Source organism: Suncus etruscus, chromosome X (genome assembly GCF_024139225.1).
Source record: "Suncus etruscus isolate mSunEtr1 chromosome X, mSunEtr1.pri.cur, whole genome shotgun sequence".
NCBI classification, from domain to species: domain Eukaryota; kingdom Metazoa; phylum Chordata; class Mammalia; order Eulipotyphla; family Soricidae; genus Suncus; species Suncus etruscus.
The window spans coordinates 125,805,105-125,827,391 of record NC_064868.1 but is presented as its reverse complement, the minus strand read 5'-3'; the positions used below and the strand labels follow the sequence as shown (position 1 = coordinate 125,827,391).

Genomic DNA, 22,287 nt, shown 5'->3' with positions numbered 1-22,287 from the left:
TGGCACTCAGGAAATTATATGCAGTTCTGGGAACTTAATTGGGTGGGGCGAATGCAAGTCAAAATCCCTTTTACCAATTAAGGGAATTCTTTCAAACCCTTCTGCCAATCCTTTTCAGGTTCTTCTAGGAAATTGAAGAATCAGAAACATCCCCAAACAACTTCTATGAAGCAAACATTATTTTTATATATTATTATAGGCTTATTTCCCTAATGAACAACAGATACAAATATTCTCAACAAAATACTAGCAAATAGAATCCACCAACTTACCAGAAAGTTGATGAGTCAAGCAGTAATTTAGCAAATAGGGTACTTCCCTTACACACAGCTAACCTGAATTTGATTCCTGGCATCCCATAAGCTTCTCTGAACACTGCCAGAAATAATACCTGAGTACAGAGCTAGGAGTAACACCAGACTACTACTAGGTATAACCCAAAGAAAAAATAACAAAAAAAGATCATATGTCATGACCAATTGGGATTCACCCCTGGGGACACAAGATTGTTTAATAAATGCAAATCAATCAGCATAATACACTATATCAATAAAAGATAAGTATCATAATCATATCAATACAATGAGAGAAAGTGTTTGATAACATCCAGCAGTCGTTCATGATAAAAACTGAACAAAATGAGAATTGAAGGAACTTTCCTCAACATACATTTACCACAAGCCCACACCAAGCACTATACTCAATGGAGAAAATCTAAAATCTTTTCCACTAAGATCAAGGAACAAGACAAGATTGTCTACTCTCACCACTCTATTCAATATAGTATTAGAAGTACTTGCCAAATAAATTAAGCAAGAGAAAGACAGCATGGACATCTAGATAGGAAAGGGAAAAGTCAAACTCACTATTTGACTAGATGATAACAGTATTTAAAAAAATTATAAAGATTCGACCAGAAAAAACTCCTAGAAATAATTTATTTGTGTAGCAAGGTAGCAGGCTACAAAATTCATATGCAAATCTCAATGGCTTCCTATATGTAAATAATGAGAGAAGAGAAAGATATGTAAAAAAAAACCACAATGTGCCTCACAAAATCAAGTACCTTGGAAACAACTTAGTAGAAGAGATGTAAAACTTGGTTGGAGTTATAGTATGGTGGATAATGTGCTTACCTTGTATGTAGTCCAACTGGGTTTGAACTCTAGCATCCAATAGGGTCCCTTGAACCCACTAGAAATGATCCCTGAGCACAGATACAGGAGTTAGCCTTCAGCACTACCAAATCTGGCTTAAAAACAAAAAATTAGGTGAAAGATCTATACGAAGAAAACTATATGGCCTGGAGAGATAACACAGTGGCAGAACATTTGCCATGCAATAAGCAGATCTGGGATGGACCCAGGTTCGGTGCCCAGGATTCCATATGGTCCCTCAAGCCTGCCAGGAACAATTTCTGAGCACAGAGCCAGGAGTAACCACTGCCGGGTGTGGCCCAAAAATAAAAAAGTAAAAAAAGGACTTGTGAAGTGTTTATTAAAAAATAATCTATAAACACTACTTAAAGAAATAAAGACACAAAGAAATGGAAACACATCCCTTGCTCATGAATTGGGAGGATTAATATAATCAAAATGGCAATACTCTCCAAAGGACTATACAGATTTAACGCAGTCCTATAAGGATGCCCATTATATTTTTCAAATAAATAGACTAAACACTTGTAAAATTTATATGGAACAATAATCTTCCATTATTAAGGCAACTATTAAGAAAAAGAGATGAGAGGCTTTATTTTTCTCAATCTCAAACAGTTGAACAAATTCTTTAACAAGTATTGTTGAGAAACTGGTCAAGTACTTGCAACAAAGAAAAATCGAATTCAGATCTCTTGCTAATACCATGCACAAAATTAAATCAAGTGGATTAAAGACCTTGATATCAGGCCTGAATCCATAAAGTATATGGAGAGAAACAGCGAGAACTCTCTATTACATTGAAAGTAAAGGCATCTTTAAGAATGAAATACCATGACCACGCAAGTGGAAGCAAAGAAACAATGGAATTAAATTTTAAAAATTAAATTAAATTAAAAAGCTTCTGCACTTAAAAGGAAATGATGACCAGGATAAAATGACAGTCCACTGGGGCTGGAGAGAGTACAGCAGAAGGGCGTTTGCCTTGCACACAGCTGATCCAGGAAGTATGCTTGTTCAGATCCTGGCATTCCATATGGTCCCCCGAGCCTGCCAAAAGTGACTTCTTAGCACAGAGCCAGGAGTATCCCTGAATAACACCGGGTGTGACCCAAAAAACAATCAAACAAACAAACAAAAACATAAAGACAGTCCTTGAATTGGGAGAAATTTTTGCCTACCAACCATCTGATAAGGGGTTACTATAAGTGATAATACTATCACTGATAGAACTTTATAAGAGAAGAAAACCCAATCCCTGCAAAAACAATGGAGAAGCGATAAACAGAGTTTTCCTCAAAGAAGAAAAAAATGTCTAAGGTTCATGAAAAAATGTGGTAGGGCACTGCCAGGAATGACTTGAGAGCAGAGCCAGGAGTAACCCCTAAAATCCACCAGGTTAAGCCCCCAATATAAGAAGGAAAATATGCAAACTTTTATTTAAACACCTTGATTACAAACATGATTGTCATTCCTGGCAGGCTCAAGGACCTGAGGTCTGTCCTGTGCTGGCTGTATGCAAGGCAAACACCTTACCACTGTGCTTTCACTCCGGGCCACTTTGCTTATTTTCTATAAAAATTTTTGAGGCAGAAGCAGTAGCACATCTGTAGGGTGTTTGCCTTGCAAGCAAATGACCCAGGACAAACAGCGTTTTGATTCCTTGGCATCCCATATGGTCCCCCAATCCAGGAGCAATTACTGAGCATCACCTGGTATGACCCCCACAAAATAATAACTTACCTTCAACTTGCTATAGGGCATGGCATGTACCTCATTATTTTCTTTCCTTATTAGTGATTCTCCACTCATTTCTTTAGTTATAGTCACCTCAACTGAAATTTTTATATTTTTAGATTTCTTTTTTAGATTTTGGTTTTTGGGCCACACCCGGTCTTCTTACTCCTAGCTATGCACTCAGAAATCACCACTGGCTTTGGTGGACCATATGGGATGCCGGGGACCAAACTGAGTTCCGTTCTGGGTTAGCAACATGCAAGGCAAATGCCCTACCACTGTGTTATAGCTCTGTCCCCTCAATTCCTAGAATTTTAAGGAATGGCTCTGTTTTTTCCAAAATGGATGGACTACTTGACAATCATACCAGCAGTGAATGAGAACCCCTTCCTCCCTATATCCACACCAGTACTATTCTTTTTGACCTGCCAGTTTCTGTGGTAAATTATATATATATATATATATATATATATATATATATATATATATATATATATATATATCACTGTACTGATTTGTATTTTCCTGATGATTAGTGATGCAGAACATTTTTTGAAAATAGAGAGTTTCTCTGAACAAAAATCCAAGTAAGTCTTTTCTATTGTCATCATAATGTGGAAAATGTAACTTTATCACCTGGCTCCGCAGGGGTCCAAGGAGAAGAGAAGCAGTGGTTTAGTTTTATTCTTGATATCATCTCCCATTTTCCTGTGGGAGCGCTGACTGACTTGTCTAAACCACACAATGTAATGTTACTGTTGAACTCCTGTGCGGTTGAGACAGCCCTTTCTCTCTCTCTGCAGCCTGCCAGAAGTGATTTCTGAGTGCAGAGCAAAAAGTATCCCTTTCATATATCCAGTTGTGGTCCAAAAAAAAAAAAAACAGAAAAAGAGAAGAATCTTTTTTAATGATTTTTATTGTGACCAAAGTGAATTACGAATCTTTCACATAGTACCTAAGGTACATAGTGACAATGAATCGGGGCCATCCCACCACCAATCTTGTCTTCCCTCCACCCCTTTTCCCAGCATGCATCCCATATCTACCTCATTTGCCCCCTGGACTGCTAGGGTAACTTCTCCCCTCTGTGTATAGCTTGCTGTAGATTGGGTATCAATTCTGTTGTCATTGAGTTTTGGTTTGGTGTTTCAGTCTGATCAGTTTTTATTTACATTCAATGTCTATACGACCATCCATTTCCCCCCCTGAATTCATGAGGCAGAACAACATGACTCAAGTTGTGTGGTTCTGTTAAAAGACAAGAAAAACTGAGGAGGAGTCTATCTACAGGTTACAAGTATCAATTTATAAGAAAAAAGGGGAAAAACGAAGAAAAACATAACAAAAAACCAACAACAATAAAAAAGTAACCACAAAAAAGCACCCAGCAACAAAAAAGCACCAAATAATAACCACAAGAATTAAAATTAAAAAGAGAAAAAAAGAGAAAAGAAGAAAGAAGAAAAAACAAAAAGAAAAAATAAAGAAAAACAAAGAAAAAAGAAAAAAATGGAAGGAGGAGTGGTATGGCAATGTTTTGTGCTTCCATTTTTTTTCCTTTTTTGCATAGGCACAGTAAATATTGGGGAAATTAGAAAGGGAATTCTCTTGGCCTAAGAGATACAGGGTTTCTCCACCCTCGGAGCATACTGCCCAGGGAAGAACTACGGGCTCCGTACAATCTCCCTTTCACACCCCAGGATATTTATTTATATGGTGCCAGGAAACTTTCCGCTCAGTTGTGGATGATAAAATCAGGCCTCTGGAGCTAAAGATCTTGGTATCTGCACATAGAGGAAAATTTTAGGCAAACTTCTTAGGCTGTCACAATCCTGTTATCTGTTCAATAGTAACATGAACTAGAGAACTATCTTAACAAAAGCTCAATTCCAATAAAAAAAAGTCAACAATTGATTCTGGCCCAGAGAACTTATTTATCAGTTGCTATCAACATTACTGACGTACTTTCTATGGAGAAGATTTTGCATTAGGACAGTGAGCTTTTCCATAAAGGTGATATAAGCCATTAATTCAGTAGTTCCATGAACTTAGAACAAGATTCATTTAGTAATGTATATATTCTTTTGGTTTTTGGCCACACCCATTGGCACTCAGGGGTTACTCCTGGCTCTGTGCTTAGAAATCTCTCTTACCAGGCTTGGGGGACAATATAGGATGTCAGGGATCAAACCCGGTCTGTCCTGTTTTGACCACGTGCAAAGCAAACGCTCTACCTCTGTTCTATCGCTCTGGCTCCTGGTAATGTATACACTTTATTGCCACCTACTAAATAATATAATACCTGTTTATGTATTGGAATGTGTTCATAACTGGTAGAGTACATACCTGCATGTAGAAAACCCTCAGTTCGATTCCTGACAAAGCATCTTCCACAACACTACTTAACATTGCTGTAAGTGTGCTAGTTACCCCCAAGCACCTATGGGAATGGCCTGACAAACTAACACCAATAACAAAAATACTTATAGATTACATAATAATCCTGTGTATTGTACAGTCTACAGTGACTAAAATCATTGTTCAGTGTCTTCAAAGCTGAATGCAATTTGTCATCTAAGGTGTATTTTAATCTGGAAGGTTGGGGTTCTCCAGTTTTAATGTGGTTGTAGAAAAAATATCAGTCCCTTCCAACTATCTGCCTGATGTTACCATTTTCTTTTTTCATTTTTAAAACTGAAAAATCCTGAAATATTCTCTTGCAAAGCTGTTTATGGTTTACTTTCATTCATACATTGTTCCAACACCCATCCCTTCACCCATGTACACTTTCTGCCAACAATGTCCCCAGTCCCCATTTTCCCTCCTGCCCCAATCCCTGCAGCCTGCTACTATGGCAGACACTTTGCTTTATATCTCTCACTATCTCTTTCTTTTCTCTCACTACCTTTTCATTTGAGGCACTGTGGCTTGCAATATTGTTACTGAAATGGTATGCATATCTGTTTAGAAGTCACCATTTTCCTACGGCAAATAAGTTTACTCTGTGCTTCCAGAAACTACCTACATTTTTTCAGAGATAGACCACTCCATGCTCAAACTTGTGAAAATAATTCATCTGGATTTCACTGGATGATTTTATCTAGATATCCTTTCAGAACATGTCTACAAAATTTAGGGAGATTCACCTCATAAAAGGAAGATAAGTACTAGGACTGTAAAAGAAAGGCCTAGAGTGCCATAAAGGAGATTTAGCTAGTAATATACTTTAAATGATATTCAATGGAGGTCCCTTTGTCAACTATTTTCTATTATCAAACATTATTCTTTCTTTTATTTTTAGGGGGGGTCACACCCATTTGACGCTCAGGGGTTACTCCTGGCTATGTTCTCAGAATTTGCTCCTGGGTTAGTGGGACCATATGGGATACCAGGGGATTGAACCGTGATCCTTCCTAGACTAGCACTTGCAAGGCAGAGGCCTTACCTCTAGCGCCACCACTCCAGCCTCTATTCTTTCTTTTTTAAAAGGAATCAGAGACACACCCAGGTTTAAAACATTCACACTCAGTGGTATTGAAAGTCTATTTTTAGATCTATACTCAGGGATTAGTCCTTGCTATGCTTATGGGGATATGTGGTGTTGACTATCAAAGTATGACCAGATAAAAACAAGCATCTTAACTCTGGTACAATCTATCACACCAAAGTATTTTCCATGAATTTTATTCTATGCAATTCCTCATTACCTCTTGTTACCTAATTTTGAAGTGTATCATAAATCTATATTGATTAAAACTGTCTTAATTGAATAAAGATATACTCTCTGAGAGAGAAAGAGAGAGAAACGAAATGTCTGCCATAGAGACAGGCAGGGGAGTGCACGTGGGAAAGTAGTAGGAATAGTGTGGACGTTGGTGGCAAGAAATGGAGAAGGGATGAGTGTTCTAAATTGACTGAAATTTAACCATGACAAATTTTTTTGTTTTGTTTGTTTTTGTTGTTTTTTTTTGGGCCACACCCTGTGACGCTCAGGGGTTACTCCTGGCTATGCACTCAGAAGTTGCTCCTGGCTTCTTGGGGGACCATATGGGACGCCGGGGGATCGAACAGCAGTCCGTCCTAGGCTAGCGCAGGCAAGGCAGGCACCTTACCTCCAGCGCCACCGCCCGGCCCAAATTTTTTTTGTTTTTCGGGCCACACCCGTTTGATGTCCAGGGGTTACTCCTGGCTAAGCACTCAGAAATTGCCCCTGGCTTGGGGGGAACATATGGGACGCTGGGGGATCGAACCGCGGTCTTTCCTTGGTTAGCGCTTGCAAGGCAAACACCTTACCTCTAGCGCCACCTAGCCGGCCCCGTAACCATGACAAATTTTTTTGTTTGTTTTTTTGGGCCACACCCAGTGACGCTCAGGGGTTACTCCTCGCTATGCACTCAGAAGTCGCTCCTGGCTTGGGGGACCAACTGGAGGGTATTGCATTCAGTCAGTATTTGGGATTCTCGAAATAGGAAATTTGTTGAGTGCTTCCTGTTTGTATTCTGCTAGCTCTGTCTTTGCATGAACTCATCTTAATCCTCAATAGCTTGTATTCTAGACAGACTTTCTACTTCCCTCATTCAGTCACATTTTGTTATGACAGTACTCAGTGTAATTATTTCTGTGACTGCACTAAACAACCCCCGTGGTGAGCTCATGTCGGAAGCTGGACCCACCAGTCCTCCTCTATTTTGTCTCTGAGAATCATTACACAAATGGTTTTCATTTTCTCAAAACCCATAGATACCATTCTGTGTTTATCTCTCTCCCTCTGACTTATTTCACTCAGCATAATAGATTCCATATACATCCACGTATAGGAAAATTTCATGACTTCACCTCTTCTGACGGCTGCATAATATTCCATTTGAGGCACTGTGGCTTGCAATATTGTTACTGAAATGGTATGCATATCTGTTTAGAAGTCACCATTTTCCTACGGCAAATAAGTTTACTCTGTGCTTCCAGAAACTACCTACATTTTTCCAGAGATAGACCACTCCATGCTCAAACTTGTGAAAATAATAAATAATAATAAATAAATAATATAATAATAAATAAATAAATAAATAAATAATAATAAATAAATAATAAATAAAGAAACCAGAGTTTCTTTAGCCATTCGTCTATTGACGGGCACCTAGGCTGTTTCCAGAGTCTGGCTATTGTAAGCAGTGCTGCAGTGAATAAAGGTGTGAGAAAGGGATGTTTGTATTGTACTTTTGTGTTCCTAGGATATATCCCTAGGACTTGTATAGCTGGATCGTATGGGAGCTCAACTTCCAGGTTTTGGAGAAATCTCCATATCACTTTCTGCAAAGGTTGGACTAGGCGGCATTCCCACCAGCAGTGAATAAGAGTTCCTTTCTCTCCACATCCCCGCCAGCACTGCTTGTTCTCGTTTTTCTGATGTGTGCCAATCTCTGTGGCAAGATATGGTACCTCATAGTTGTTTTGATTTGCATCTCCCTGATGATTAATGATGTGGAGCAATTTTTCATGTGCCCTTTAGCCATTTGTATTTATTTATTTATTTATTTATTTATTTATTTATTTATTTATTTATTTATTTTGGTCTTTGGGCCACACCCGGTGATGCTCAGGGGTTACTCCTGGCTGCCTGCTCAGAAATAGCTCCTGGCAGGCACGGGGGACCATATGAGACACCGGGATTCGAACCAACCACGTTTGGTCCTGGATTGGCTGCTTGCAAGGCAAACGCCGCTGTGCTATCTCTCCGGGCCCCATTTGTATTTATTTTTTGTCAAAGTGTCTGTTCAGTTCTTCTCCCCATTTTTTGATGGGGTTAGATGTGGGGAGGAAGGACAGTTGGGATATTGGTGATGGGAAGGTTGCACTGGTGAAGGGATTTTTTTTACATATATAAAAAGGTTGGACATATATGCAAAGGTTGGACTAGGCGGCATTCCCACCAGCAGTGAATAAGAGTTCCTTTCTCTCCACATCCCCGCCAGCACTGCTTGTTCTCATTCTTTCTGATGTGTGCCAATCTCTGTGGCATGAGATGGTACCTCATAGTTGCTTTGATTTGCATCTCCCATATGATTAATGATGTGGAACAATTTTTCGTGTGCCCTTTAGCCATTTGTATTTATTTTGTTCAGTTCTTCTCCCCATTTTTTGATGGGGTTAGATGTGGGGAGGAAGGACAATTGGGATATTGGTAATGGGAAGGTTGCACTGGTGAAGGTTTTTTTTTTACATATATAAAAAATCAAAAAGGAAAAGAAAATATAAGGCCTCCCAATACTTACCACAGGCTGTGTTCTTTACACTGACTGTATAGAAAGTGGAGGTACGGTAAATGTTCCCCATATGCACCTCAAACCAGGCCAATTCCTGGCCTGTATTGTGAATGGGGGGTGGGGAACAAAAAAAATCCTCAATAGATTTTCGGATAATACGTGTAGAAAAGAATAAAGAGTGGCCAGAGAGATAGCCTGGAGGTAGTGCATTTGCCTTGCATGCAGAGAATGGTGCTTCGAATCCTGGCATCCCATATTGTCCCCCGAGCCTGCCAAGAGTAATTTCTGAGCTTTGGGCCAAGAGTACCCCTGAGTGCTGCCGGATGTGAACCAAAAAGAAACAAACAAACAAAACAAAGAATACGGAGAGTAGTCATGCTTGGCTCAGGGTCCAAGCAGCCGTTCCTTTCCTCTTTGTGAATCCCATCCATGCCCTGAGATCTCCTGAAAACCTCGTGGCACCTTTAGGCATGTTTCTGTTCTTTCCTATCTCTATGCCTCAGTGTCTGATCAAAAGTGCTTATCACTTAGGTTTTGTCTTGCACTGGGTGTGGAAATTGAGTAAAGAAGGAATAGATTTTTCTAAACAGTTGATGCAGCATTGCTGGATGATGGTCCCTAGAGCCACGTTACCCACCCCAGCAAAATCATGGTACATGTATGCCATGAAAACTAAACCGATGTAAGCCCTGAAAACTATTATATCACAAATTACTGGTTTCTTTGATACATAAGATACATATATTAAAGAGCTCATGCACACCAATAAGAACAGAAAAAAACGAAAATAGAGGCCGGAGCGATTGTGCAGGTGTAGGACATTTGTCTTGCATGCGACTGACCCAGGATGGACGTGAGCTCAATCCCCGGCATCCCATATGGTCCCCTGAGCCAGGAGCGATTTCTGAGCTCAGGCCAGGAGTAACCCGAGTGCCCTCTGGTGTGGCCCAAAAACCAAATTGAAAAACAGAGCGAGAGATTAAAGGAGGTGTAGAGATAGAAAGCATTCAACTAATTAATATTCAGTAACGTATTATAACATAATCAAGTATTTCTGATGCCGAAGGTGTATATTTTTTCTGTTTTGTTTCTAATATCAAACAATGCTTATTTCAATTGAAATACCAGTCATCTTATCAAAGTACGCCAGTGCCTAAATGACAAGTCCACTAGATGGCGCTGTTGGGCGAGAGTGCATTCTTCTGTTTGTCAAACCCAATGCTGCTCTAAATGGAGTATTTAAAAGATGGGTTCTATTTTGCAGTAATGATGTTTTCTTTAGCAATTTACCAAGGAGCTATTTTAATAACAATATTTTAGTTTTTTTTAATGTTTGATCATCATAAGTTAATAAGATTCTTGATGTACTAGGCAGTGTATACTTTATATACATTAAGCCACTTACATCCTCGTTAGTATATAATAGATATTAGGACGTATTTCTGCTATCATCTCCATTTTAGAAATACATTTTAGAGATAGAAATAGCTTAAGGGCAGGAGTGATCGAACAGCGGAGTAGGTGCCTTCCTTCCTTCCTTCCTTCCTCCCTCCCTCCCTCCCTCCCTCCCCACCTCCCTCCCTCCCTTCCTCCCTCCCTCTCTCCCTTCCTCCCTCCGTCCCTTTCTCTCTCCTGAGGCTTAAATGCTGGTCTGTGGGGAAACATGGTAGAGTCACATCTCCTGCTCCCTAGGGCTTGTGATTAAGTGGTTGGGATTCTTGCTTGTGTGAGGAAATGCAGACACTAGGTTCCTGACCACAGGGGAGAAGGGCCAAAGTTGTGCAGTATCCTAGGAGGTAGAGTGCTGGTGGAAAACTGAGAGCTGTCGCCCCAAGAAGCCTTCTCAGTGCTTTATATTCCATTTGGCAGAGGGCTCAGCAGCTCTTCTTGAGCCAGGACACTGGACAGACAGGAGCAGAGGTTTGTTGGGGAGAAGCATTATTTGGTCTCGCATCTCTTTTTCTTCCAGGCATATTCTGTCTTTTCCTTGATAGCCTAACTTTTGTTTTATGTTTTTCTTTGGCCACATCCAGTGGTGTTCAGGGTTACTTCTGGCTCTGTGTTCAGAAATCACTTCTGGCAGTGTCAGGGGACTATATGAGATGCTAGGGGTAGGCTGCATGCAAGGCAAATGCCCTATTCATTGTGCTGTTGCTCCAGACCCCAGTTACTTTTGGAATGTATCTTATTATTTCTGTAAGGCAAATAGGAGTGAAATTGTTTATTTTATTATTTATTTATTAATTAATAAATGTTTATTTAAAAAAGAATAGATTTAACAATATCATAGATAGTTTAATGTCTCTGAATTGTGCACCTCCTTGTTTGTAAATTACTAAGTATATAAAGAAAAATAAAATGTTCATTGAATCTTAAATTAAAATATTAGTGCCCAGAATTTCTTATTTCGTATCACACCTGGTGTGATCCAGGGTTATTCCTGGCTCCGCGTTCAGGAATCACTGCTGGCAGGCTCGGGGGACTATCTGGGATGCTTGCGATCAAACCTGGGTCGTCAGTGTGCAAGAAATGGCCTTCCCAGTGCGCTATTTCTTCGACCCTCAGAATTTCCTTCTTTTTCCTAGAAATTATTTTTATCCTCTCTTGGGAGTTCAGACTTTCTTACTCACCTTCCTGTGTGTAATGTTATGTATCTTAAGTTACTCACATTTCATCATAGAAAAGAAGCCTAAAAGAATGGCATACTTATTACTCTAGTCTATGACATAAGCTACACATGTGGGAGAAGTGAAATAATTCCTTAAAAGTATTTTCCTTAGCTGCAGAACTTGAAGTGAAAACCAGAGAAAAATTAGAAGCTGCCAAAAAAAAAAAGGCAAGCCTTGAAATTGCAGAACCTAAGGAGCAATTAAAAGCAAGCCAGGAAAATATAAATTGTTTACAAATGAAATTAGAAATGATCAGATAAATGAGATATCCATAATTCTGAAGAGAATTTCATTATCAGATGATTGGAAATTAAGTGAATTTTTTTTATCTTTTTGTTTGTTTGCTTAGGGGTCACACCGGGGGGCATTAAGGGGTTCCTCCAGGTTCTGCATTCAGAAAGCGCTCCTGGCAGGCTCAGAGGACCATCGGGGACTTTGGGATTCCAACCTCGGTCTGTGTCGGGTCAGCCACATTCAAGGCATTCAACCTACCATTACACCATGGTCACTCTAAGAAGAAAGTGAATTTTAAAGGAGAAATGGACTTTAAGGAGTATAATGTTGCTTAGAAAAACTGCATATATAGTTGTTGATCATCGATTTCTCTCAGCAGGAGGGTCAAAGTGTTTGTAAGTTTTAAGTACTCTTTCAAGACATGTGTGTGTATAATAAATGAAAGCCATAACGTAATTATTGACCCATTCTTAGCTAATTCCCTGATGTTAAGCACAGTTCGAAAATTTTTTTTGGTTTCAGAATGTACTTTATACAAAATAACCAGTTCACATGGAAATAAATCTACACACTTCCAGGGATCAAAGCTTTTTAAAAAAGTTCTTTTACAATATTATCCAATACACAATATAGAACTAACTATTGAGGTAAGTGTCGCTCTCAGTGAAACAGGGAGTCAGCAGACCGTGACAAAATACACAGGATATAAAAATAAATAGTATTCCCCTTTCCAGCACCGGCCAGGAAAGTTTACACAGCTTTTGCAGCAGGAGCAAATAATCCCTGACTCCATTCTGGAGACAGGTGGAACCTGGCCTGGGCTTCTGGGAGCTGTGTGCAAGGCAAGAGTGAGGTAACCACATCTGGCTATGGAAAGGAATATATTGAGCAAGGTTAAGTACTTCACTATTTACTCAATACCAAATTCTTTTTGCTACCCACCCCACTCCCCCTTTCCATAAACACATGCATGTCAACCAGCTGGTAATTAGGTGTTTTTAACCTAATAGTTGAGAGTTCCTGAAGCAAAGGTAGCCAGAAGACTTTTTCTCTAAATCTGTTTACCAAAGTCTTACAGAGCAGAGCCTAGTAAACACTAGGCTGGAGACAAAGCCAGAGTCATAGTTAGAATGACAGATTCTATATAAAATATTCCCTCAAGCTGTTTTGCCAACGATAACTATAAGTACAGTACAGTGTCCTCTGGTTGCACATAGGGGTCAGAGTACAATCACCAGCTCAAGAAAGGGGAAGCAGCTTTCCCCTCCTGTGGCAAGTAACAAACTCATTATCTGAACATATGTGAGCTCAAGGAATAAAGGCTTCTGTCAAACCAGCAAAAATCCCAAGTAGCTTTGATGACAATGTTGACAAGGGCAAGAACATCACAACCCTGAAATCTCCATGGTGGTAAACTTAATTCATAAACACAGGGGCAAATTTCCCCCATGGGATCTTTCATCATCTGGGAAGGGGTGAATGGACAGGCTCAGGGGAGATGATAATCAACTGTACCTAGAAAAACACTTTGGGGGAAATTCTAAACAGGTGTTTTCTGCTTGACTATTGGGCCACATCTATCAGTTTAAGAGGCTATTCCTGGTGAACTTTCCCTCTGCACTCTCCCTCGAACCCTCAAACCAGGTCTTAAAATTACTGCATTATTTACAGTGTTGAACTTCTTTTAAAAACATTGTAGATGGGACGGAATGGATGGCAGTGTGTGGGTGTCTGCCTTGCACATGGCTGAAATGGGTTCTATCTCAGAACCCCATAGGGTACTCTAGGCTCATCCAGGGCTGATCTGATGATGGAGCCAGGAGTAAGCTAAAACAAAAGCCTGGACTCTTGCCTGCAGTTCTGTGTCTCCAGGTGCTGGGTTTTGGTATTCTGGATTGCGTTTAGCCATCTTCGACTCCAGTATAAATAATATAGCAGATGAGTACCACAGGACAATGATAACAGAGGGTTAGTGCCAAGAGTTAAAGACAAGATTTAATTTGAACTGAGAGGTTCAGGGAGACAGTAGAGGGGGTCAGGCATGGAGTCAATCCCAATCTGATTCTTGCAAACACGTAAGGTTTCCAGAGTACCTCTAGGGATCCAGAATGATGGCTGCAGTCAGGTGTAAGCCCAAACTAGAGAAACAAAACAGAAAACTGAGGGGGTACAAACTAGGTTTTTCTTTAAAACCACAGGAACTACTCCTGGTGGTGCTCAGTACCTTATGGCATGCAGAGGACCAAATGTGGGCAGCTGCACGTATGTCAAGCACCCAATCCACTGTACTTATGGAGTACTTTCGTCTTATAGAAACAGGTTAGCTGGGACCTTAAATATTCATTAGCTCCTCGCATGATCAATTACTCTCCCTTTGCTGTTTTTGTGGTTTGTGGAAGACTTCTGCTTTGTCTTGGATGGTAAAATCAGACCTCTGTTTCTAGAGATCTTTGTGGCTGTGCAGCTCAGGGAATGGAGTTGATGAAGTCTTTCTTTGTGGTTCTAGCAGTTATGTTTCTTCAGTTATCGTTTTAATCCATCTTCTGTAGTTGGTGTTATTGGTCGTTAAGTTGCTCCTAGACTGGAGTCTGGGATAAAGTCTTTCGTTACGTTTCCGGAAGACCCTTTCAGTTGTGGTTGTCTCAGTCAACCTTCTGGAATTGGAGCTCTTGTTTATTGAACAGATCGTATTCCAAAGGCTAGGCTAGAGCTTTTTGTTGCTGTTGTTGTTGTTGGTCCCTGGATGTGTACTGTCCAGTCTTGGTTGCAACAACCAGTATATAGCGATCTTGGCTTTTGCACATATCAAAGCAAGGAGTCTAGAGTTAACCCCATGACAGTATACTTTAGGGGTGGAGAAACCCTGTGTCTCCTAGGTCAAGGGAATTCCATCTAGAATAACCCCAATAGTTACTGTGCCTATGCACAGGGATAAAGAAAAGGAGAAAATAAAAAGCACAAAACAATCATTTTTCCACAAGTTTTTTTTATCGATTGATCGATTTTTTTGATGTCTTTATTTTGGTGTGGAGATTACGGTTGATGTCTCCAATATCATTTTATTTTATTTTGTCTTGTCTTTCTCTTTCTTTTTGCACTCAAGCATGAGTTGTTTTCAGAACTGAGACTATTTTGTGGTGCCTATCTTTATTGCTGTAGTGCTCACCGGTTATTTAATTCGATAATGTTTTTGTTATTGTTGTGGTATTTCAATTACCTTTTTCACATCCTCTCTCAAACTGAGGTTGGAAGCCTCTAGACTCAGTCCATTTTCAGGGTATTTGACTTTTGACTTCTGTTTCTTTTTTTCCTCTTATTTTGTACCCCATTCTATTGCTTTTCTTGCCTTCAAACAAAACCACATACCTCGATTTTTCTAGCTCTGCCTCTTAAATAGAAGGGGAAATGAGGGTTCCAGGACCAAACAGATATGTGATCACTAATAGTAAGCCAGACAAAGAGGGGTCCACCTACTCTAGCAGCCCGGGGGGTGATGGTGGGGTATATGGGTTGTAGAAAGCGAACTGGAAAGGGGGGAAGACATAGTTGGTGATGGGTATTCCCCTGACCCAATGTTAATTGCTATCTAAAATACTACTGTGAAAGATATGTAAGCCATTATGGAAAAAATATGTTTTTAATCAGAAACTTTCTTTGACTTACATGTATTATTATTATATCAATTATATGTTGTTATGTCACTATATTATGTTATGTTAGTTTACCTCATTATGTTAATCAATTTTGTCTCTTGAATAAATTCTTACAATAAAAAATATTCATTAGCTCATGTGTCTTAACAGCAGAACTAACCAATTGGGTCAAATAGTGGCCATAATTCTTATTCCTTGAAAAATTTTTGTTTGTTTTTGGTCACAGCCAACAGGGCTCAGGTCTTACTCCTGGCTCTGTACTCAGGAATCACTCCTGGAAGTTCATGCTCAGATATGAAATGCTGAGAATCAAACCACATGGGCTGTATTCTAGGCAAGTGCCTCAATAGGTAATCGAGATTAAGGAGCTCAAATACCACCAGGGTGAAAGGCAAGAGCACATATTTGACCAACTATTGCTTATGATCTACTTTCCCCCATGCCTAAGGGAAGAGGCCTGAGGTTATTCCCTCTTTGTTAGTGAGTAGCCAGAGGTTTCAGCTACCTTCTGTATGGAGAAGAGTTGTCTGTAGCAGAAGGATCTAGCCTTCAACAGGTCTAGCTGTTCTCAGTCCTATAGGAAGACTGTAGGTATATTCCTCTCTCCCTGCTTTAGAATTTTTGAAACAGAATGGGAGAAGCTTCAATGGCATCAGTTTACGATAGCTCTGTAGTTGATAGAGACTTATCCACAAACCTCATCATCTGCTATTCCTGCAGGGATTACGCTGATTTCTTTACTCTTCACGAGTGATAGTTTTCTAATAAACATCAGAAGTACAGGGAACATAGTTTCAAAATCTGATGGACTGGAGGGCACGCCAAAATTTAAAGTTCATTAGAGGAAAAAAAACCTGTTTCTTGGTGTGTCTGTTTTAGAGGCATCTGTCTGTGTTCTCCACCAAGCTCTCCATCCTGCTAGCTTAAGAGAAGCACCACTGGCTAAAAATATATTATTCGCTTATAAGGAATCCTTAATACCCTAGTGTTTTGGATCCTTTTGTGTAACATTAATATTTCCCTATGCTTCAGTGTACGAAGTTTAAGCATCTGATAGGAATTAAACATCTGCTAGGAATTGATGTTACATTATTAAATTACTTTTTCACAGTTTTAAAAATGAATTACACTGGATTCTCTCTCTTTCGTATTATATATTTGGTTTTAGATGAGATGCCACCAAATAGGGACCTGTTTGAATTAACTAAATTAAATTGAATTAAAAATGGGAGAGAGAAGAAAATGCCTTGAAAGTACAAGTTTATAAGGTAAGGATTTTTGACATACATTTGTGATAACAGACTTCTATAAAACACGATTATGCCCTTTTATATACAAATTGTACTGTGAGATTAATTGGTCTGTTATGTTTAAACTTCGTTCACAGTTTGAAATTTTGTATTGCCTTTATATCTCTTGCTTATTTTGGGATAGGCATAGGAATTTCATAATAATGTCTTATTGTACAGATTTTGTATACTACCCTTGTATTTAGAATTAGTAAAATTAATGCCTATTTATTTTCTTAAGTTCTTGTCTTATCCAGACATGTTTTATCTGAAGTACTAATAAATGTGATTCATTGTTTCTGATCCTGTGTTTGATGTGTTTCTTCCTTTTGGAAGCACTTGGAGAGCTCTTGGATTACAGTTAATTGGTCATCATAGTATCATGACCACTTCTCTTTGGTGTTTTATGGGCCAAACCCTGCAGTGATCAGAGGTGACTCCTGGTGGGACCAGGGAACCAGATGGGATGCCAGGGATGAAACTACCTCACCTGCATGCAAGGCAAGCGTGCTACCCACTGTGCTATTGCTCTAGCACATGACTATGTCACATATTTGCAGGCATTCTAGCACATAGATACTCTTTGGCAGCAGCAATTATTATTGCTGTGCCAATATAGGAAAGTATTATTCGCTTCCTGTTGAAAAACATTGGATTACTCATGTTCACAATGTACATATAGGAAACATATACAGAATCTTTCTATATTACTGCTTAGCCTTTCTTGTTCAGATTACACAATTCCCCAAAGTGATTGTTTTGCTGTTTGTTTTTGGAATATACCAATCATATATTGGTATACTAAGGGACGACTCCTTGCTCTGTGCTCAGGGGTCTTTCCTAGCAGCCTTTTCCTGCGCAACTTGCTCACCTGCACGCCTGACTAGACTTCCAGGACCACCCAGAGTGGTTCATGATCCTCGAGCTTCCTCAGCGCCTCCATTTTAGGAACACTTCGTGGTGCTTCTTGGACAATGCGGGGCATGTGATTGCCCCCCCCCTTATTTCTGTGTCTTTCCAAAGCAGATATGTGGATTCTGTACTTGAGCTCTGCATTCTAAACAGGCCTCTCTGTAGTCTCCCAAGGCTTCTTCTTCCAAGCATGTTATCCTCGCATGCAGGTTATAGCAGTCCTTGGCTGAGATCTGGGACCTCTAGTGAGGACGTACTGCACATTTGTTCCTCAATAGAACAGATGACTCTAGAGTCCTCATTTCTATCTTGATTAGGTCGTCAACACCCTAGAGGCCGTGAAGCCCTGAGCAGATTTAAGCATTGCAGCTTTCTAAATCACTCCTGTTAGGCCATCTCATTCCAAAAGCAGAGAGATAGCACAGCGGTGTTTGCCTTGCAAGCAGCCGATCCAGGACCAAAGGTGGTTGGTTCGAATCCCGGTGTCCCATATGGTCCTCCATGCCTGCCAGGAGCTATTTCTGAGCAGACAGCCAGGAGTAACCCCTGAGCACCGCCGGGTGTGACCCAAAAACCAAAAAAAAAAAAAAAAAAAAAAAAGAGTTTTGGTTTCTGCACTGGTGCTGTGCATTCTCCACAGGCCACTCTGTAGCCTCCCAAGGGCTCTTTCTTCCAAGCCTCAAAGGCAGGATTAATGAATCCCTGGCCAAGACCTGGGACATCTTGCTAGGACGCTCTTCTCATTTGTACCCCAGTAGAACTATGACCCTAGAGTCCTCATTCCTGTCTTGATTATCTATTCTTGTACCCTGAAGGTGGTGACCTCTGGGGAGATTTACTCATGACCCAATAGGCATTGCAGTTTTCTTAATCACTCCTTTTTCCATCCCATTCCATAAGCAGATTTGTGGATTCTGCACTTGAGCTCTGCATTCTAAACAGGCCTCTCTGTAGCCTCATAATGCTAACTTCTTGCAAGCAGGTTATCCTTGCAGGCAGGTTGAAGCAATCTTGGCTGAGATCTGGGAAATCTAGTGAGGTCATGCTGCATATTTAGTCCCTCAATAGAACAGATGACCCTAGAGTCCTCATTCCTATCTTGATTAGGTAGTAAATACCCTAGAGGCAGTGAGAGCAGATTTAAGCATTGCAGCTTTCTAAATCACTCCTGTTTGGCCATTCCATTATTCTGCACTTGTTCTCTGCATTCTACTCAGGCATCCCTGTAGCCTCCCATGGGTGACTTCTTCCAAGCAGGATATCCTCACAGGCATGATGAATGAATCCCTGATGGAGAACTAGGACCTCTAGCATGGTTGCTCTTCTCATTTTGTACCCCAGTGGAACAGATGACCCTTGATTCCTCAGTCCTGTGTCAATTAGGTAGTCTGTACCCTGGGTGCGGTGACCACCTGAGCTATTTTTAGTGTTGCAGCTTTTTAAATCACTCCTTTTTGGCCATCCCATTCCAAAAGCTCATTTTTGGATTCTGTGCTGGTGCTCTGCATTTTAAAGAGGCCTGTCTTTAGCCTCCCAAGGACTCCAGCTTCCAATCAGGGTAGCCTTGCAGGTAGTTTGACAGAAACAGTGGATGAGACCTGGGTCCAATAGCTGGGACGCTCTTCTCATTTTGTCCCCCATTAGAAAACATGTTGCATGAGTCCTCATTTCTGTTTTGATTAGGTAGCTATTGCTGCTTTCTAAATCACTCCTGTTTTCCTTCCCATTTCCAAAGCAGAATTTTGGATTCTGCACTTGAGTTCTGCATTCTAAAGAGACCTCTCTGTAACTCCCATGGCTCCTTCTTCCAAGCAGGATATCCTTTCAGGCATGTGGAATGAATCCCTTGTTGAGATCTGGTCCTTTAGCAAAGACACTTCTCATTTTGTATCCCAGTCGAACAGATATTCCTAGAGTCCTCTTTCCTGTCCAAATTAGGTAGTCCTATACCCTGGAGCCGTTGACCCCCTGAGCATATTTAAGCATTGCAGCTTTCTAAATCACTCCTGTTTGGCCATCCCATTCCAAAATCAGCGTTTTGGATTCTGCACTGGTGCTCTGCTTTCTACACAGGCCACTCTGTAGCCTCCCAAGGCTCCTTCTTCCAAGCAGGTTGAATGAATCATTGGCGGAGACCTGGGATATTTAGCGAGTATGGTCTTCTTATTTGTACCCCAGTAGGACAGATGACCCTAAAGTCCTCATTCCTGTCTTGATTAGGTAGTCCTGTGTTGCAAATCAGACCCTGAATAGGTTGACTGAAGGAGGGATGGAGGATGAGACCTTTCTCCTCCGGCTCGGACCAGGGGCCTGTTGCCCTGTTCAGCCAGCAGTTCTGAAGTGAATGAGGCGTGAAGAAAGCCTACAGGCAGGCAGGCTTCTGAAGAAAACAGCTCTTTATTCCGTGAAGAGGCTGAAGCCAAAAGGCCTAAGAATAGGCCCCAGGAAAGAAGCCTCTCACCTTCCACAGAACCTTGCTTTTATGTCCCAGAATCAGGTACCACCCAATGGTGGGATCAGATACCACCCAATGGTGAGAGCAGAATCAGGTACCACCCTAGGGTGGGAGCAGAATGCCAGGTCACACCCTAGGGTTGGGTACAATCACCGATCAGGGTAGAGTCAGTAACATAATAATCCCATAAAAATGTTTACATACACAACATACCTGGGAGCCTTAACCCCTGAGGAGATTTACGCATGACCCAATGGACATTGTAGCTTTCTTAATCACTCCTTTTTGGCCATCCAATTCCAAAAGCAGATTTGTGGATTCTGCACTTGAGCTCTGCATTCTAAACAGGCCTCTCTGTAGCCACATAATGCTCCTTCTTGCAAGCAGGTTATCCTTGCAGGCAGGTTGAATCAATCCTTGGCTGAGACATGGGATCTCTAGCAAGGACGAGCTTCATATTTTGTCCATCAGTAGAACAGATGACCCTAGATTCCTCAGTCCTGTGTCGATTAGGTATTCCTCTACCCTGGAGGCTTTGACCATCTGAGATATTTAAGTGTTCAACAGCAGCTTTCTGAAGTACTGCTTTTTGCCTGTCCCTTTCCAAAAGCTAATTTTTGTATTCTGTACTTGTGCTCTGCATTATAAAGAGGCCTGTCTGTAGCCTCCCAAGGGCTCCATCTTCCAAGCAGTATGGCCTTGCAGGCAGTTTGAATGAAACAGTGGTTGAGACCTGGGTCCTCCAGCTTGGACGCTCTTCTCATTTTGTCCCCCAATAGAACAGATGACCCTAAGCCCTCATTCCTGTTTTGATTAGGTTGTCCTGTACCCTGGAGGCAGTGACCCCTGAGGATATTTACCCATGACCCAATGGGAAATGCAGCTTTCTAAATCACTCCTGTTTTGCCTTCTCATTTCAAACGCAGATTTTTGTATTCTGCACTTGAGCTCTGCATTCTAAAGAGGCCTCTTTGTAGCCTCCCACGGCTCCTTCTTCCAAGCAGGATATCCTTGTAGGCAGGTTGAACGAATCCCTGGTTGAGACCTGGTCCTCCTTCCTTTCTTGATTAGGCCGTGACCCCCTGAGGAGATTTACACCTGCCCCAATGGGCATTGGTGCTTTCTAAATCACTCCGGTTTGGCCATCCCATTTGAAAACCAGATTTTTGTATTCTGCATTTGTGGTTTGCATTCTAAAGAGGCCTCTCTGTATGTAGCCTCTGAAGGCTCCTTCTTCCAAGCAGAATATCATTCAGGTAGTTTGAATGAATCTCTGGCTGAGATCCAGGGCTTCTAGCAAACAAGGAAGCTCTCCTCCTTTTGTCCTTAATCAGACAGATGACCCTAGGGTCCTCATTCCTGTCTTGATTAGATAGTCCTATACCCTATAGGCGGTGACCCCCTGAGCAGATTTATTTGTTGCAGCTTTTTAAAGCGCTCCATCTTGGTTATACCACTTTAAAAGCTGATACTGGTATTCTGCACTGGTGCTCTGCATTGTAAAGAGGCCTGTCTGTACTTTCCCAAGGGCTCCTTATTCCAAGCAGTATGTCCTTGCAGGCAGGTTGCTTGCATTTCTGGTTGAGACCTGGGTCCTCTAGTGAGGATGCTTTTCTCATTTTGTACCCCAGTCTGTTAAGTCCAGGAGAATGATGTGCCGTTCAAAGACACCAAGACCACAGTCTCATGCAATAGCATGGGGTTTATTTTCTTACAAGCATGCAGGGGCTGCGCTAGAATCCAGCATTAGCCAGAAACTGCCAGCCCTGAGCCATGAGCTTACAAGCTGTATATAGTATTTCAAACAATAGAAAGGTACAGTAGATTGATTGGCTTTAGGAAGTACATGACATCTGGCATTTGCTCAATCACATTTTTGCAAGGTACAGGTGCAAGCTTACAGGGTTAACATGACCAG

At 40.9% G+C, this 22,287-nt stretch overlaps 1 non-coding gene across 1 annotated transcript; it reads left to right on the top strand.

The window, feature by feature from the left end:
* Positions 1-9,149: 9,149 nt before the first annotated feature.
* Positions 9,150-9,278, top strand: LOC125999826 (small nucleolar RNA SNORA51). Its single transcript, XR_007492292.1, has one exon. It is a non-coding gene; the product is annotated as a small nucleolar RNA SNORA51 (small nucleolar RNA).
* The last annotated feature ends 13,009 nt before the right edge of the window (positions 9,279-22,287 follow it).